Raw genomic sequence first — 17797 nt, 5'->3', positions numbered from 1 at the left:
GTATCGACCTCTACCATGATTATGCCCTCCTTGGACGAGCCACGCCGCTCCCAATAACCGTATTTTGCGCCCCCCCATCTCCTGTGAAAGCCAAAAGACTGGAGAAATGCAGCACCCATAAGCTATCACACGCTCGGCAGCTCCCAGCCTGCCGCTCCTCTCTTCCACAAACTCACTTCAAATCCTTTGTCTGAGCAGAGACCTCACAATGCCTGTAAAAGCAAAGAGAAATGGTCATTTGAATTGCCACGTGATCTTCAGCCACTCAGGTCCCAGCAGACCACTTAATGACTCTCTCACCTTTTCTCAAACTGCTTGTTCCTCATCCAGAGAGCCAGGGTCTCTCTTCCTGCAGTGGAAGGCAGCTGCTGCCCCGATGGCCTTGATTTGCTTCTTCTCTCCCTTTCTCAGGCCTCTCCAGCTTCAGCTGCGGCAGCTCCTGTCCATGCCCAGAAACCGTCCCAGGGCCCTGTCCCTTTTCACCTCTCTGCTGCGAGGAGCACAAGGCCAGGCAGAGACACCCCACGCAGTTCTGAGGTGGGTCCAGTCAGCAGCATCCCCAGGGAAGGAACAAGCAAGTGCAGCCCCAGTGCAGCCTCTGGAAGGAAAGATGGAGTGACTCCATTATTACCATAGATTGCTCCTGCCCAGGGCCCGCCCTCCCTCCACAGGGGCTCCTGCAGCTGCACCAAGGGCCAGCTTGCCACCATCCCACGGGGCGTTGGGGTGACCTGGGGCTAGGGACAGGCTTCGGGGGAGGTGCGAGAGCTGGGGCCAGGGCACGGTGCGGCTGAGGCCAGAACCAGCTCAAGGGGAGCTCTGGCAAGCTGGGGAGGCACCCAGCACCAACCCCTGGTGGGGACACCCATCTTCTTCCTTTGTCCCAGCTCGCAGGTAACTCTGGGGCTCCCCTGGCCCAGATCACCTCCAGCAGAGGGGAGGCACAACAGAGCAGGCGGTGTGAAGGTTCCTGTCCCACCACTGCCCTGTGGCCCGCAGGCAGGAGGGGCCCCCACACCTGTGAGCCATCATGCTGTGGCAGCAGGAAAGATGGCTCTGGCAGTGCTGCGCACCTGTGCAGGGCTGGCACCGCGGTCCTGCCCTTCGCTCATCGAGCGCCCGCCGACAGCGTGATGTGGGGTGGCGGCTGCGTTTCCTTACCAGGAGGAGGCACCGAGCGTGGCTGCACTGCCCCACAGGCACTGGAGCATCGCGCTGACGTGACTGGCGGGTGGCAGTGTGGGGCACGGGGACACCTCTGCGTCACCCACCTGCAGCACCATGCTGCCTTTGCCAGACAGCAGCGGTGAGCGTGGGTGAGCGCCACAGCCCACACGAGCGGCAGTGCTGCTCTCCGGCTGCCAGGCGGCGGCCACTGCGCGCGGGCTCTCGAGGGATGGGCACAAGGCCTGTCGGGGAGCAGCTGGAAGCCTGCAGGAAACCACATGAAAGCAGCAACAAAACTACCCCTGGCACTGCGGCGCAGGGGCCACAGCAGTAGCAAGGGCTGTGCCGTGCTACGGGCGTCCAGGAGCAGCGCAGCTGCCTGGCAGCTGAGTCTGCAAAACCTACAGCTCCTGGCACGCGCTGGCACACCCAGCACGGCCGCCTGAAAGCCAAGCACTGGCACACCACGCATCCCAGCGTGCCCCAGGGAATCAGCGTGGCTGACCAGAAACCCCAGACACCAGGACTACAGCTCCTGCTGTGTTGTGAGAGGCAGCGCTCGCTGCTTCGGACGCTGTGGGGACACCACTGCTCACCCCTCCCAACCCCCGCCAAGGGACCAGCAGCCCCACCAGGCGCAGCCCTGGACAGCCTCTGCCCCAGTGTCCCCCCACTGGCTCCGGGCAGCCCCTGCCACCTGCTCTAACAGCGAGCAGTGCCCCCCCTGCTGCTCTGTACCACCCCACGCCCACCCTGCAGGCACCACCATCCCCTCCACAGGCTCCTTCCCCAGGAGCTACCAGCTGACGGCACAGCTCCACTCACCCTCTCCCTCGGTGCAGCCACAGCCCAGCAATGCTCAGTGACTGCTCTGCTCCTCCCTGGGCTCACACCAGCCCCTCCGAGGGCTTCCTCACTTTCAACAGCAGCACCCACCCCTCTAGCCGGAGCAACTCCTTTACAGGGAGGGGCCGCTGCCATCAGCCTCACTGCCCACACGTGGTGCCCCTCCAGCCCCAGCTCACAGCTGGAGGCCATCACCCACCCTCTCAGTGCATCACCACCCCTCCCCTGGGCTCCCTCCCAGCCCCTCGCCCAGGGCAATGGAAGCACAAAAGGCAGCCAGCAGCCACCAAGTGTTTACTCAGTCACACACAGAACAAGTGCCAGAAGAGAGTCGGCTCAGGGCCCCTAATGCTCCCCCTGCCCCGGCACACCTCGGTGCTTGTTCCCAGAGCCACACGCCTCACACCAGCCAGGAACAGTCAGTCAGTCGGCTCGTGGAGCAATGGGCTGCTGGGCAGAGCTGGAGACTGTAAAAAATGAGGAGCAGGGTGCAGGACACTAGAAGACAGGAGAAAAGGGGCAGCTGGCTGGCCAGTATGGGGGTAGCAAGAAAACAAGAGACAAGGAACAGGGCAGTGAGAGGATGGGGACAGGGAGCCCGACACAGATATGGAGAAAAAAGCAGCAGGGAGAGAAGAAAAGAGGCAGCAGAAGGAGGAAGAAGGAGCAGGACAGAGACCAACAAAGAAGGATGAGGAGCAGGACAGGGATGCAGAGAAAACCCTGGGATGGGCAGCACAACAGACAGGGAGGAAAAAAAGGGGGCAGGGGGCTAGACCAAGAGAGATGGAGAAAGACAAAAAAGCTACGAAGAACAGGGCACAAAGGGAGGAAAAAGCAACAGGGATGGGGAGCCAGGACAGCAAACAATTGAGGGAAAGGTCAGGGGAGGAACACAAACCAAACCACATAGCTACATGTTCCAGGGCAGAGAAGGAAGAATTAGGAAACAGGGACAGACACACAGAAAAAAAAGAGACCTGGAGCCAAAAACTAATACCAATGCATAAAGAAAGAAGAGGGGGGGAATTCTAAAACAGGGGAAACAGAGACAGTGACATGGAGAAAAGACAAAAGCAACAAACTACAAGACATCAAGAGAGGAATTACTGAATAGTAGTAACAGAGCACCAGCCAGAAAGAGATCACACGGGGTATGGGGCACAGAGGAAGGAATTCAAAGCATTGTGAAAACGGTGAACTAAACAGCTACTTACGCTAGAGTCAGGATAGGCTACTGATATGACAAGTTCTGGCAACAGGAAAATGTCCCCTACCTTTCTCCCCCATCTGTGAACACGCTACGCCTGGTAGAAGCCAGCCCTGCTGTGAGCAGGAGCTTGGGATCATTTTCAAAGCACGTTAACCTGTGCACACTGAGATTGGTTGTATCCTGCAGGGGAGGCGGGCTGGAAACTTAGAAAAAGGAAAAAAAAAAAAAAAAAAACAACAAACACTAAACCCCAGAGTTAAAAAAGGCATTGTAACAAGGGAAGCAAAGCTTGAAAGGCCACCCTCGGCACATGGCGCTGCCAGTCCCTTCTCCTGGTACAGCAACGAGCAGCTTGCAGGCATCAGCTAGCAGGCACCAGGGACAGGTGGTGCCTTTGCTGCCAGGTGGAGAGAAGGCTGAAACACATCACCGAGAGAACTGAAGACAGAGATTTGTCCGTTTCTCGGTCAGAATGAGCCTGGGATACACAGAGCTTTAGCACCTTGTTTCTGCAATTGTCTTCAAAGTCGACACATGATGGTGCTGCAGAGCAGCCCTGGCTAAACAGTCCCCAGAAACTGTCTGCAAGAGGGGTTTCCACTGAGCTGCCACTGCACTAGTCCTAAGGGTGTTAGCACCATTAGAGGCTAACAAAAGCCTGTGGGTGTTTGACAGGACATGCTTTCAGAGTGACCTGTCTTTCACCTGGGCTAACACCTTTCTATCAGAGAAGCTTAGGAGACAAAAGCGGAGGAAAACCAATAGAGTTTCCTCTTCTTTACCAGTAGCGAGCTTGTCAAGGGTACCAAACTGGGAGGTGCTGATGGCTCTCTTGAAGGACAGGAGGCCTTGCAGAAGGATCGAGACAGATTGGAGCACTGGCCAGTCATCTATGGGATGATATTTAACAACTCCCAAGACCGGATTTTGCACCTGGCACGGCGCTATGGCAGGCACAAGCATACCTGGGAGAGGAGTGGCTGGAGAGCATCCCTGCGGAAAGGGATGCAGGGGCGCTGGCTGACAGCAGGCTCAGTGCCAGCCAGCAGCGTGCGCCCTGGCAGCCAAGAGGGCAAACGGCACCCGGGGCTGCATCAAAGACGGCAGAAGCAGCCGGGCAAAAGAGGGGATTATCTCGCTGTAGTCAGCGTTGGTGCGGCCTCACCTCGAGTGCTGCCGTCAGTTCCGGGCCCCACCATCTGAGAAGGATGTGAAGGTCCTTGAATGTGTCCAGAGGAGGGCAACCAAGCTGGCGAAAGGCCTGGAAGGAATGTCCGGTGAGGAGCAGCTGGGGACTTGGCGTTTGTCTAGCTTGGGGAGGAGGAGGCTGAGGGGGGACCTCATTGCTCTCTACAGCTTCCTGAGGAGAGCAAGGGCAGGGGGAGGTGCTGAGCTCTTCTCCCTGGTGTCCAGGGAGAGGCTGTGTGGGAACGCTTCCAAGCTGCACGCGGGGAGCTTGAGGGTGGACATTAGCATGCATTTCTTTACCAGCACTCTAGGGGAATGCCATTAGTACAGCCAGAGTTCATTCTCTCAGGATGTGCTATTTCAGCACCTCTTGGCCTGGCAGGGCCCATGCAAAGAGGAAGGCATGCTCTGAGGATGCACTGTCTTGGAGTGCTTCGTTTCCAAGCGTGACTCACAAGGCAGGTTTTAGCTGATCGAGTAGATAGGGCTGCAAGTCCTGGCTCCTGACAGGCTGTCTTCTTCTTAACAGCCTCTGGAGAGGGGGCACTCCTGGCAAGGGAACTTGTCTCTAGCCTCCCTCTGCCTGCTGCTCCAGCAGAGCCACGTCTGCACAAGGGCGAGGGCCTGTCTCTTCACACCTGGCTGCCATCAAAATGTCGGGATGCTTTCACTGAGTCGACACAGCCTGGCAGCTTTCTGCCCTCATTTCACTACTTTTGCAGACCGATTCAGGACCATGCATGTGCTGGAGGATTGTTTTGGATCGTGCCGTTTATTAATTTAAAAGAAAACCTTAAAAAGCAGCTGAATAAGCGCATCAGGAACTTCACCCCCCCACCACTGCAGGTGGTTTCAGCTGTGCCCAGCGCATGGCCACCAAGGGCAGGGACAGCCCCGGGGCCTCCTGGGCACAGCGACTGCCTCGGGGCCAGCACCCCAAAGGCTTCCTCCAAAGGGGGCTGGGCGGGGCTGCGCATGGGGGGCCCTGTCAGTCACCCCCAGGTCACAGTGCCACCCCCATGGCACAGTGCCAACCAACCCCATGTCACAATGCCACCCCTGGCAACGCAGCAGTCGCCGTGCGCCGGGGCAGTAAAAAAGGGGGCACCCGGCAGTGTCCAGCTGCCAGAGCTGCCCCGGGGACATCCGAGAGGAAGCCCTTGAGGAGAGGATGGGATTAATGGCAGGGGGCTGAGGGAAGAAGACTGCAGCCTGGTCGAGGCTGCTGGAGCTTCTCTCACGCAAGGCCAGCTCCTGGCAGGGCCACCACAAATCTCATTGCATGGATGGATGGATGGAAATCCTGCTTCAAGCCTTCCGGGAGCAGATGCAAGTCCCTCAGGAGAGGAGAAGAACCACCAAGCGCTGGAGGTGCCCCAGGCTCTCAGGCCGTTTCCGCTGGAGAGCCGTGGCCAGCCCCAGGGAGTGCCGCCGTGAGGAGCACTGCAGAGCTCGCCGGCCTCCTCCCCTGCGGAGCCAGGGGAGGCAGCCGTAAGCAATGGGATGGATGCAGGGATGTTGCCAGGGCTCCCAGTGCTTTGGAGCGCCCGCTAGACAGGCACAGGAAAGATTCTTGCCCCCAAGGTCGATCAGGCCGGGAGCATCTGACCACTCCTGGAAGCCCCTGAGATGGCTCCAGGCTGCGGGAGAACAGGGCTTGGGCATCTCCTGGGAGGCGTGACCAGCCTGTGGGACGCGGAGGCAGGTCTTGCTCACCTGCTCAGGGAGCAGCCGATTGCCATTGGTCAGGAAGGAATTTTCCCCGGGGGCACATTGGCGCTGGCCCCCGGGGATTTTTTGCCTTCCTCTGCAGCACTGAGCATGACCACTTGTCAGGGCTCCTCCGGTCCCTTTTGGCCGGGTCACTGCCTGCTGCTCGTGCACCACGAAGGTGGCCTCTCGTGCCCTGCAGCTGGGGGGGGGAAGGCTTTTTTTCCCCCACGGTGGGCTAGCCAGTGTCCCCGGGGGTTTTTTGCCTTCCTCTGCAGCGCTGAGCACGGCCCCTGGCCAGGGCTCCTTTGGGCCATGCTGGCCAGGTGCCTGCTGCTCCTGCTCCACCAAGACGGCCCTCGTGCCCCGCATCCGGGGGGAGGAACCTTTCTGGACTCCCAGGGTGGGCCCTAGGGTGCCCACCAGGGCTTGCTGCTTGTCCTCTGTAGCACTGAGCACAGTCCCACGTCAGGGCTCCTCTGAAATTAGGTGCAGGAACCTTTGGGGGGTTTTTAGATGCCAAGAGGAGAATTCATGTGAAAAGAGTTCACAAGCCTTGCCAAGTGTAATACTTTGGAAAATACCACGCACCTCCTGCTCGAGAGCTCCTCCTCTTTTCAAAGGCTGGCATCGGTCCTGCTCCTCCTCCTTCAGATGCTCCCTCTTCAGGAAACAGGCACTACCCGGCCTGCTTTCCTGCTGCCACTTTGTCATCCTACAGTCAAACGTGGCATCGATCACTGTCCGACCTTACAGAATGAAAAAAAGGAATTCAGAAACTCGAGAGTAAAACTAATGAGAAATACCAAAAAAATACCCAAAGACTTATAAAAAAAGGTATAAAATAATTCCAAAAATACAATTATAATAATACAATTACAAAAATTATAAAAATAACATTTTAAACATAACGATAAAAATAATTATAAGGGACAGGAACTTTTTTTGGGTTTTTTGGGTGCCAAGATGAGAATTCATGTGAGAAGACTTCACAAGCCTTGCGAAGTGTAATACTTTGGAAAATACCACGCACCTCCTGCTCAAGAGCTCCTCCTCTGTTCAAAGGCTGGCATCGGTCCTGCTCCTCCTCCTTCTGATGCTCCCTCTTCTGGAAACAGGCACTACCCGGCCTGCTTTCCTGCTGCCAGTTACGTGGCTCTGATCACAGTCTGTCCTTACAGACTGAAACAAACAATTGAGGAAAACTAATGAGAAAAAGAATATAAAAAGCCAAGAATAACAAATCAAGAGCAAAAATAATCCTAAAAATAGACATTCAAAGTGTTATAAAAATAGGGATAAAATAATTCCAAAAATACAATTATAAAAATATAAATATATCATTCTAAAAATAACACTATAAAAATAATGATAAAAATAATTACAAAAAGAATTTCAAAGAAGGTGCAGGAATGTCTGGGGGTTTTTTGGATGCCAAGTTGAAAATTCATGTGAAAAGAGTTCTCAAGCCTTGCCAAGTGTAATACTTTGGAAAATACCACACACCTCCTGCTCGAGAGCTCCTCCTCTTTTCAAAGGCTGGCATCGGTCCTGCTCCTCCTCCTTCAGAGGCTCCCTCTTCAGGAAACAGGCACTACCCGGCCTGCTTTCCTGCTGCCACTTTGTCATCCTACAGTCAAACGTGGCATTGATCATAGTTCTTTCTTACAGACTGAAACAAAGAAGTTAGAAACACGAGAGCAAACTAATGATAAAAAGAAGAAAAAAAAACCCTATCACAACAATAAAAAATAAAGAGCAAAAATTCAAAGAAAAATAGCCATTCAAATCGTTATAAAAATAATGATAAGATATGCAAAACAGAATACAAAAATATTTAAATATAATTTTAAAAATAGAAAAAGATAATTATCAAAATGTAAAAATATCTTTTAAAAAATAATTCTAAACTAGGTGCAGGAACGTTTGGGGATTTTTGGATGCCAAGATGAAAATCATGTGAAAATAGTTCATTCCCCCCAAAAGAGAGAAAAATCACATTCTTCAAAGTTTGCAGTTTGCTCTCAAGAGCACCTTCTTGCTGCATCCGTCACTTACCTGCTTTCCTCTTCCCGGCAAAGATTCCTCTTAACCAGAACATTCATGCCTCTGTCCCTCCACACGACGCAGGGCAGTCGTGACTTTCTGTGGCCCTCCCTTCCCTTTGCCAGGCTTCCAGTGAAGGTTTTTCAAGCTAAACCGAGGATCGCCTCAGCCCGCACCTGGCTACACGTGTGCACCACGTTAATGCTTGTGAGCGTCTGCTCTGAAACGGGCCGAGAAAAATACAGTAAAATCCTGTTAGCGCTTGGAACCTTTGTGATGGCTGTCCTTGAAGGTGGCTTTAGAGCCGAAAGAGTCTGGACCTTTCCGGCAAATAACGGTCTCCTTGGGAGGGAAGGGAAATAGGGAAGGGAAAGGTGCTTCAGCTGCAAGAGACCTCACTTCCCTTTGCTCCAAGCAGACGGGACGCAAGTCCTGCACTTCTCCAGGTTTACAGGGCTGCTGCAGGAAATACTTTCCTGTAATTCCTGCCAGTGTCACGGAAAGAACTCTGCAGCTGCACCATTTGCACCTCCCTCTCTGGATTCACAAAGAAATCATGTGGCAATTCCTAAGAGCTATGAAGAGGAATCAGAAAATCACCCCGAAGAAACTAACAATCACAGCACAACCACATGGTCACAGAAAGAAGGAAAGAGGGGCTCAGCTCTTGGAAGTTGTTCCGACACATCATGCTTGTATACTAATCCTCTGTCTGAGAGATCAACAGCAGAGTAAATTCTCTTCCCACGACCTGACTATGAGAGGACCCAAACTATTCTACTTTATCGGGTAACGTATAACCGGTTCATTCCAAGGCATCATCCTGAGGAAGAAAAGAACAAGAAAAAGATTTCAGGCACGGGATATGATTAGAGGGAAGGAAGATTTTTGAAATGAAAAGAGAAGAAAAAAAGAAGCCTGGAACAAAACCCTTGAGAGAGCTTCTAAAGAACAGGGAGCATGTCAAAGGCAGATGAAACATGGAACCAGAAACCAGACAATTGTTTCTTCTCTGAGACTAGAACAAACTACCACTAGACAGATTATTTAAAGGTGAAAAAAGTGCTTTTCCCACATTGCAAATAAATAGTTAGCAAGGTAAATGCCTCAGTGCATGCGTGTCTTTCTATTTATTGCATAATTTTTTCACAAGTCTTTGTCTCATACCAGTAAAGAATTAAAGCGGTGGCCCAACGTGCCTTCTGAACCAAAACCTTGGATTCCAGCACGTCCAAGTTCCTCACACAAGCATTGTGAGAGCGGTGAACTAAACAGCTACTTACGCTAGAGTCAGGATAGGCTACTGATATGACAAGTTCTGGCAACAGGAAAATGTCCCCTACCTTTCTTCCCCATCTGTGAACACGCTACGCCTGGTAGAAGCCAGCCCTGCTGTGAGCAGGAGCTTGGGATCATTTTCAAAGCACATTAACCTGTGCACACTGAGATTGGTTGTATCCTGCAGGGGAGGCGGGCTGGAAACTTAGAAAAAGGAAAAAAAACACCACTAAACTCCAAAGTTATAAAAGGCATGGTAACAAGGGAAGCAAACAGGAAGGCATGCTCTGAAGATGCAGTGCCCTGGAGTGCTTCATATCCAAGCGTGACTCAAAATGAAGGTTTTATCTGATCGAGTCGATAGGGTGGCAAGTCCTGGCTCCTGACAGGCTGGCTTCTTCCTAAAATCCTCTGGAGATTCCTCAATGATATACCCCATACTCTGCTAAGAGCTGCTGCAGTGCCCTGAGATGCCAGATAGCAGCCACACTCATCCAAGGAAGATAACCAGAATTTTTTTCCTCACTGATAATACACGCTCTTCTCAGGGATCTGACCAATCTTCCTCCCAGACAAGTCACAAACTGACCTGACACTGATACAAGGCCCTGAAATCCCAGGTACAGCCCAAGAATTCTCCAAGGAGGACACAGAAATGTTTTTTACCTTCTGGAGACACCTGCTCTCCACCTTCCACCCAGATCTTCTGACAGGCACCTCCTGCTCTCTTCTCTCTTTGGTTTAGGGCCATCACATCGCAGGCAGCAGCCCCTGACACCTCCAAAGGAGACAACCGAGATCTGTTTTCTCCTGTAAAGAAAGATTTTGGCTTCAGCATCATCCCACGCTTCCTCACAGGCACGTTCTGGTGTCTTTTCGCGGGGATTTCGCAAGCCTAATCCTGGGTAGCAACCCCAGACTCCTCCAAGGAAGGTACCCAGATGATTTTTCTCCCTGATAATTCACTCTCCTCTCTGGGATGTGACCAGGATTCCTCCCAGACATGCCCCAGACTCTCCTGCACCCTGCTGCAGGGATATCAGATCCAAGGAAGCACCCTCACAGTCCTCCAAGGATGCCACCTGAGATATTTCTGACCTTCTGACAAACTCTCCCACCTCCACAATCCAATCATGATCCCTCCCAGGAACGGCCTGGAGTCTTTTCAAGTCTGCTTTAGGGAGGCCTAATCCTGGGTAGCAGCCCCAGACTCGTCCTAGGAAGATACCCAGACGGATTTTCTCCCTGAAGAATGGTCTATTCTCTGGGATCTGACCAAGATTCCTCCCAGACATGTCCCAGACTGTCCTACGAGCTGCTGCAGAGCCCTCAGACCCCAGCTTGCAGCCCCAGACTACTCCAAGGATGATACTCAGATGTATTTGTCTCGCTCTTAGCACATGCTCTTCTCAGGGATCTGACCAAGATTCCACCCAGATATGTCACACACTGACCTGACGCTGATACAGCGCCCTGAGATCCCAGGTACAGCCCAAGAAGTCTCCAAGGAGGCCACAGGAAATGTTTTTTACCTTCTGGAGACACCTCCTCTCCAGCTTCCACCCAGATCTTCTGACAGGCATCTCCTGCTCTCTTCTCTCTCTGGTTTAGGGCCATCACATCGCAGGCAGCAGCCCCTGACACCTCCAAAGGAGACAACCGAGATCTGTTTTCTCCTGTAAAGAAAGATTTTGGCTTTAGCATCATCCCACGCATCCCCAGGCACATTTCTGGTGTCTTTTCGTGGGGATTTCACAAGCCTAATCCTGGGTAGCAACCGCAGACTCCTCCAAGGAAGGTACCCAGATGATTTTTAGCCCTGATAATCCACTCTCCTCTCTGGGATCTGACCAATATTCCTCCCAGACATGTCCCAGGCTGTCCTAAGAGCCGCTGCAGTGCCCTCAGACCCCAGGTAGCAGCCCCAGACTCCTCCAAGGAATATACCCAGACCGATTTTCTCCCTCATAACACAAGCTCTTGTCAGGGATCTGACCAATCTTCCTCCCAGACATGTCACACACTGACCTGACACTGATACAGGGCCCTGAGATCCCAGGTACAGCCCAAGGAGTCTCCAAGGAGGCCACAGGAAATGTTTTCTACTTTCTGGAGACACCTCATCTCCACCTTTCACCCAGATCTTCTGATAGGCATCTCCTTCTCTCTTTGCTTTAGGACCATCACATCGCAGGCAGCAGCCCCTGACACCTCCAAAGGAGACAACCGAGATCTGTTTTCTCCTGTAAAGAAAGATTTTGGCTTCAGCATCATCCCAGGCTTCCTCACAGGCACATTCTGGTGTCTTTTCGCGGGGATTTCGCAAGCCTAATCCTGGTTAGCAACCCCAGACTCCTCCAAGGACGGTACCCAGATGATTTTACTTCCTGATAATTCACTCTCCTCTCTGGGATCTGACCAGGATTCCTCCCAGACATGACCCAGACTCTCCTGCACCCTGCTGCAGGGATATCAGATCCAAGGAACCACCCTCAAGCTCCTCCAAGGAGGCCACCTGAGATATTTCTGACCTTCTGAAAACTCTCCCACCCACACAATCCAACCAAGATCCCTCCCAGGAACGGCCTGGAGTCTTTTCAACTCTGCTTTAGGGAGGCCTAATCCTGGGTAGCAGGCCCACACTCCTCCAAGGAAGATACCCATACCAATTTCTCCCTGAAGAATGGTCTATTCTCTGGGATCTGACGAAGATTCCTTCCAGACATGTCCCAGACTGTCCTAAGAGATGCTGCAGTGCCCTCAGACCCCAGGTAGCAGCCCCACACTCCTCCAAGGAAGATACCCAGATCGATTTTCTCCCTGAAGAATGCTCTATTCTCTGGGATCTGACCAAGATTCCTCCCAGACAGGTCCCAGACTTTCCTAAGAGATGCTGCAGTGCCCTCAGACCCCAGGTAGCAGCCCCAGACTCCTCCAAGGAAGATACCCACACCGATTTTCTCCCAGAAGAATGGTCTATTCTCTGGGATGTGACCAAGATTCCTCCCAGACATGTCCCAGGCTGTCCTAATAGGTGCTGCAGTGCCCTCAGACCCCAGGTAGCAGCCCCAGACTCCTCCAAGGAAGATACCCAGACGTTTTTTTCTCCCTCATAACACAAGCTCTTCTCAGGGATCTGACCAATCTTCCTCCCAGACATGTCACACACTGACCTGACACTGATACAGGGCCCTGAGATCCCAAGTACAGCCCAAGGAGTCTCCAAGGAGGCCACAGGAAATGTTTTTTACCTTCTGGAGACACCTCCTCTCCACCTTCCACCCAGATCTTCTGACAGGCATCTCCTGCTCTCTTCTCTCTTTGGTTTAGGGCCATCACATCGCAGGCAGCAGCCCCTGACACCTCCAAAGGAGACAACCGAGATCTGTTTTCTCCTGTAAAGAAAGATTTTGGCTTCAGCATCATCCCACGCTTCCTCACAGGCACGTTCTGGTGTTTTTTCCGGGGATTTCGCAAGCCTAATCCTGGGTAGCAGCCCCAGACTCCTCCAAGGATGATACCCAGACGATTTTTTCTCCCTCATAACAGAAGCTCTTCTCAGGGATCTGACCAATCTTCCTCCCAGACATGCCCCAGACTCTCCTGCACCCTGCTGCAGGGATATCAGATCCAAGGAAGCACCCTCACACTCCTCCAAGGAGGCCACCTGAGATATTTCTGACCTTCTGACAAACTCTCCCACCCACACAATCCAACCAAGATGCCTCCCAGGAACGGCCTGGAGTCTTTTCAACTCTGCTTTAGGGAGGCCTAATCCTGGGTAGCAGCCCCAGACTCCTCCGAGGAAGATACCCAGACTGATTTTCTCCCTGAAGAATGGTCTATTCTCTGGGATCTGACCAAGATTCCTCCCAGACATGTCCCAGACTGTCGTAAAAGCTGCTGCAGTGCCCTCAGACCCCAGGTAGCAGCCCCACAGTCCTCCAAGGAAGATACCCAGACCGATTTTCTCCCTGAAGAATGGTCTATTCTCTGGGATCTGACCAAGATTCCTCCCAGACATGTCCCAGGCTGTCCTAAGTGATGCTGCAGTGCCCTCAGACCCCAGGTAGCAGCCCCAGACTCCTCCAAGGAATATACCCAGACCGATTTTCTCCCAGAAGAATGGTCTATTCTCTGGGATGTGACCAAGATTCCTCCCAGACATGTCCCAGACTGTCCTAAGAGCTGCTGCAGTGCCCTCAGACCCCAGGTAGCAGCCCCAGACTCCTCCAAGGATGATACCCAGACGTTTTTTTCTCCCTCATAACATAAGCTCTTCTCAGGGATCTGACCAGTCTTCCTCCCAGACATGTCACACACTGACCTGACACGGATACAGGGCCCTGAGATCCCAGGTACAGCCCAAGGAGTCTCCAAGGAGGCCACAGGAAATGTTTTTTACCTTCTGGAGACACCTCCTCTCCAGCTTCCTCCCAGATCTTCTGACAGGCATCTCCTGCTCTCTTCTCTCTTTGGTTTAGGGCCATCACATCGCAGGCAGCAGCCCCTGACACCTCCAAAGGAGACAACCGAGATCTGTTTTCTCCTGTAAAGAAAGATTTTGGCTTCAGCATCATCCCACGCTTCCTCACAGGCACGTTCTCTTGTCTTTTCGCGGGGATTTCGCAAGCCTAATCCTGGGTAGCAACCCCAGACTCCTCCAAGGAATGTACCCAGATGATTTTACTTCCTGATAATTCACTCTCCTCTCCGGGATGTGACCAGGATTCATCCCAGACATGCCCCAGACTCTCCTGCACCCTGCTGCAGGGATATCAGATCCAAGGAAGCACCCTCACACTCCTCCAAGGATGCCACCTGAGATATTTCTGACCTTCTGAAAACTCTCCCACCCACACAATCCAACCAAGATCCCTCCCAGGAACGGCCTAGAGTCTTTTCAACTCTGCTTTAGGGAGGCCTAATCCTGGGTAGCAGCCCCACACTCCTCCAAGGAAGATACCCAGATCGATTTTCTCCCTGAAGAATGGTCTATTCTCTGGAATCAGACGAAGATTCCTTCCAGACATGTCCCAGACTGTCCTAAGAGATGCTGCAGTGCCCTCAGACCCCAGGTAGCAGCCCACCACTCCTCCAAGTAAGATACCCAGACGGATTTTCTCCCTGAAGAATGGTCTATTCTCTGGGATCTGACCAAGATTCCTCCCAGACATGTCCCAGATTGTCCTAAGAGCTGCTGCAGTGCCCTCAGACCCCAGGTAGCAGCCCCACACTCCTCCAAGTAAGATACCCAGACGGATTTTCTCCCTGAAGAATGGTCTATTCTCTGGGATCTGACCAAGATTCCTCCCAGACATGTCCCAGACTGTCCTAAGAGCTGCTGCAGTGCCCTCAGACCCCAGGTAGCAGCCCACCACTCCTCCAAGTAAGATACCCAGACGGATTTTCTCCCTGAAGAATGGTCTGTTCTCTGGGATCTGACCAACCTTCCTCCCAGACATGTCACACACTGACCTGACACTGATACAGGGCCCTGAGATCCCAAGTACAGCCCAAGAAGTCTCCAAGGAGGCCACAGGAAATGTTTTTTACCTTCTGGAGACACCTCCTCTCCACCTTCCACCCAGATCTTCTGACAGGCATCTCCTGCTCTCTTCTCTCTTTGGTTTAGGGCCATCACATCGCAGGCAGCAGCCCCTGACACCTCCAAAGGAGACAACCGAGATCTGTTTTCTCCTGTAAAGAAAGATTTTGGCTTCAGCATCATCCCACGCTTCCTCACAGGCACATTCTGGTGTCTTTTCCGGGGATTTCGCAAGCCTAATCCTGGGTAGCAACCCCAGACTCCTCCAAGGAAGGTACCCAGATGATTTTTCTCCCTGATAATTCACTCTCCTCTCTGGGATGTGACCAGGATTCCTCCCAGACATGCCCCAGACTCTCCCGCACCCTGCTGCAGGGATATCAGATCCAAGGAAGCACCCTCACATTCCTCCAAGGATGCCACCTGAGATATTTCTTACCTTCTGACAAACTCTCCCACCCACACAATCCAACCAAGATCCCTCATAGGAACGGCCTGGAGTCTTTTCAACTCTGCTTTAGGGAGGCCTGATACTGGGTAGCAGCCCCAGACTCGTCCTAGGAAGATACCCAGACGGATTTTCTCCCTGAAGAATGGTCTATTCGCTGGGATCTGACCAAGATTCCTCAAAGACATGTCCCAGAGTGTCCTAAGAAATGCTGCAGTGCCCTCAGTCCCCAGGCAGCAGCCCCAGACTCCTCCAAGGAAGATACCCACACAGATTTTCTCCCTGAAGAATGGTCTATTCTCTGGGATCTGATCAAGATTCCTCCCAGACATGTCCCAGACTGTCCTAAGAGATGCTGCAGTGCCCTCAGACCCCATGTAGCAGCCCCAGACTCCTCCGAGGAAGATACCCAGACATATTTTCTCCCTGAAGAATGGTCTATTCTCTGGGATCTGACCAAGATTCCTCAAAGACATGTCCCAGACTGTCCTGAGAGCTGCTGCAGTGCCCTCAGACCCCAGGTAGCAGCCCCAGACTCCTCCAAGGAAGATACCCAGACCGATTTTCTCCCTGAAGAATGGTCTATTCTCTGGGATATGACCAAGATTCCTCCCAGACATGTCCCAGACTTTCCTAAGAGATGCTTCAGTGCCCTCAGACCCCAGGTAGCAGCCCCAGACTCCTCCAAGGAAGATACCCAGACATATTTTCTCCCTGAAGAATGGTCTATTCTCTGGGATCTGACCAAGATTCCTCCCAGACATGTCCCAGGCTGTCCTAATAGCCGCTGCAGTGGCCTCAGACCCCAGGTAGCAGCCCCAGACTCCTCCGAGGATGATACTCAGACGTTTTTTTCTCCCACATAACACAAGCTCTTCTCTGGGATCTGACCAATCTTCCTCCCAGACATGTCACACACTGACCTGACACTGATACAGGGCCTGAGATCCCAGGTACAGCCCAAGAAGTCTCCAAGGAGGCCACAGGAAATGTTTTTTACCTTCTGGAGACACCTCCTCTCCACCTTCCACCCAGATCTTCTGACAGGCATCTCCTGCTCTCTTCTCTCTTTGGTTTAGCACCATCACATCGCAGGCAGCAGCCCCTGACACCTCCAAAGGAGACAACCGAGATCTGTTTTCTCCTGTAAAGAAAGATTTTGGCTTCAGCATCATCCCACGCTTCCTCACAGGCACGTTCTGGTGTCTTTTCGCGGGGATTTCGCAAGCCTAATCCTGGGTAGCAACACCAGACTCCTCCAAGGAAGGTACCCAGATGATTTTTCTCCCTGATAATTCACTCTCCTCTCTGGGATGTGACCACGATTCCTCCCAGACATGCCCGAGACTCTCCCGCACCCTGCTGCAGGGATATCAGATCCAAGGAAGCACCCTCACAGTCCTCCAAGGAGGCCACCTGAGATATTTCTGACCTTCTGACAAACTCTCCCACCCACACAATCCAACCAAGATCCCTCCCAGGAACGGCCTGGAGTCTTTTCAACTCTGCTTTAGGGAGGCCTAATCCTGGGTAGCAGCCCCAGACTCCTCCAAGGAAGATACCCACACCGATTTTCTCCCTGAAGAATGGTCTATTCTCTGGGATCTGACCAAGATTCTTCCCAGACATGTCCCAGGCTGTCCTAAGAGCTGCTGCAGTGCCTCAGACCCCAGGTAGCAGCCCCAGACTCCTCCAAGGAATATACCCAGACCGATTTTCTCCCAGAAGAATGGTCTATTCTCTGGGATGTGACCAAGATTCCTCCCAGACATGTCCCAGGCTGTCCTAATAGGTGCTGCAGTGCCCTCAGACCCCAGGTAGCAGCCCCAGACTCCTCAAAGGATGATACCCAGACGTTTTTTTCTCCCTCATAACACAAGCTCTTCTCAGGGATCTGACCAATCTTCCTCCCAGACATGTCACACACTGACCTGACACTGATACAGGGCCCTGAGATCCCAGGTACAGCCCAAGGAGTCTCCAAGGAGGCCACAGGAAATGTTATTTACCTTCTGGAGACACCTCCTCTCCACCTTCCACCCAGATCTTCTGACAGGCATCTCCTGCTCTCTTCTCTCTTTGGTTTAGGGCCATCACATCGCAGGCAGCAGCCCCTGACACCTCCAAAGGAGACAACCGAGATCTGTTTTCTCCTGTAAAGAAAGATTTTGGCTTCAGCATCATCCCATACTTCCTCACAGGCACGTTCTCGTGTCTTTTCGCGGGGATTTCGCAAGCCTAATCCTGGGTAGCAACCCCAGACTCCTCCAAGGAAGGTACCCAGATGATTTTACTTCCTGATAATTCACTCTCCTCTCCGGGATCTGACCAGGATTCCTCCCAGACATGCCCC

Source organism: Athene noctua, chromosome 7 (assembly GCF_965140245.1).
Source record: "Athene noctua chromosome 7, bAthNoc1.hap1.1, whole genome shotgun sequence".
In the NCBI taxonomy this organism is placed as follows: domain Eukaryota; kingdom Metazoa; phylum Chordata; class Aves; order Strigiformes; family Strigidae; genus Athene; species Athene noctua.
The sequence above is the reverse complement of the archived record's forward strand: the minus strand, read 5'-3'. Positions refer to the sequence as shown.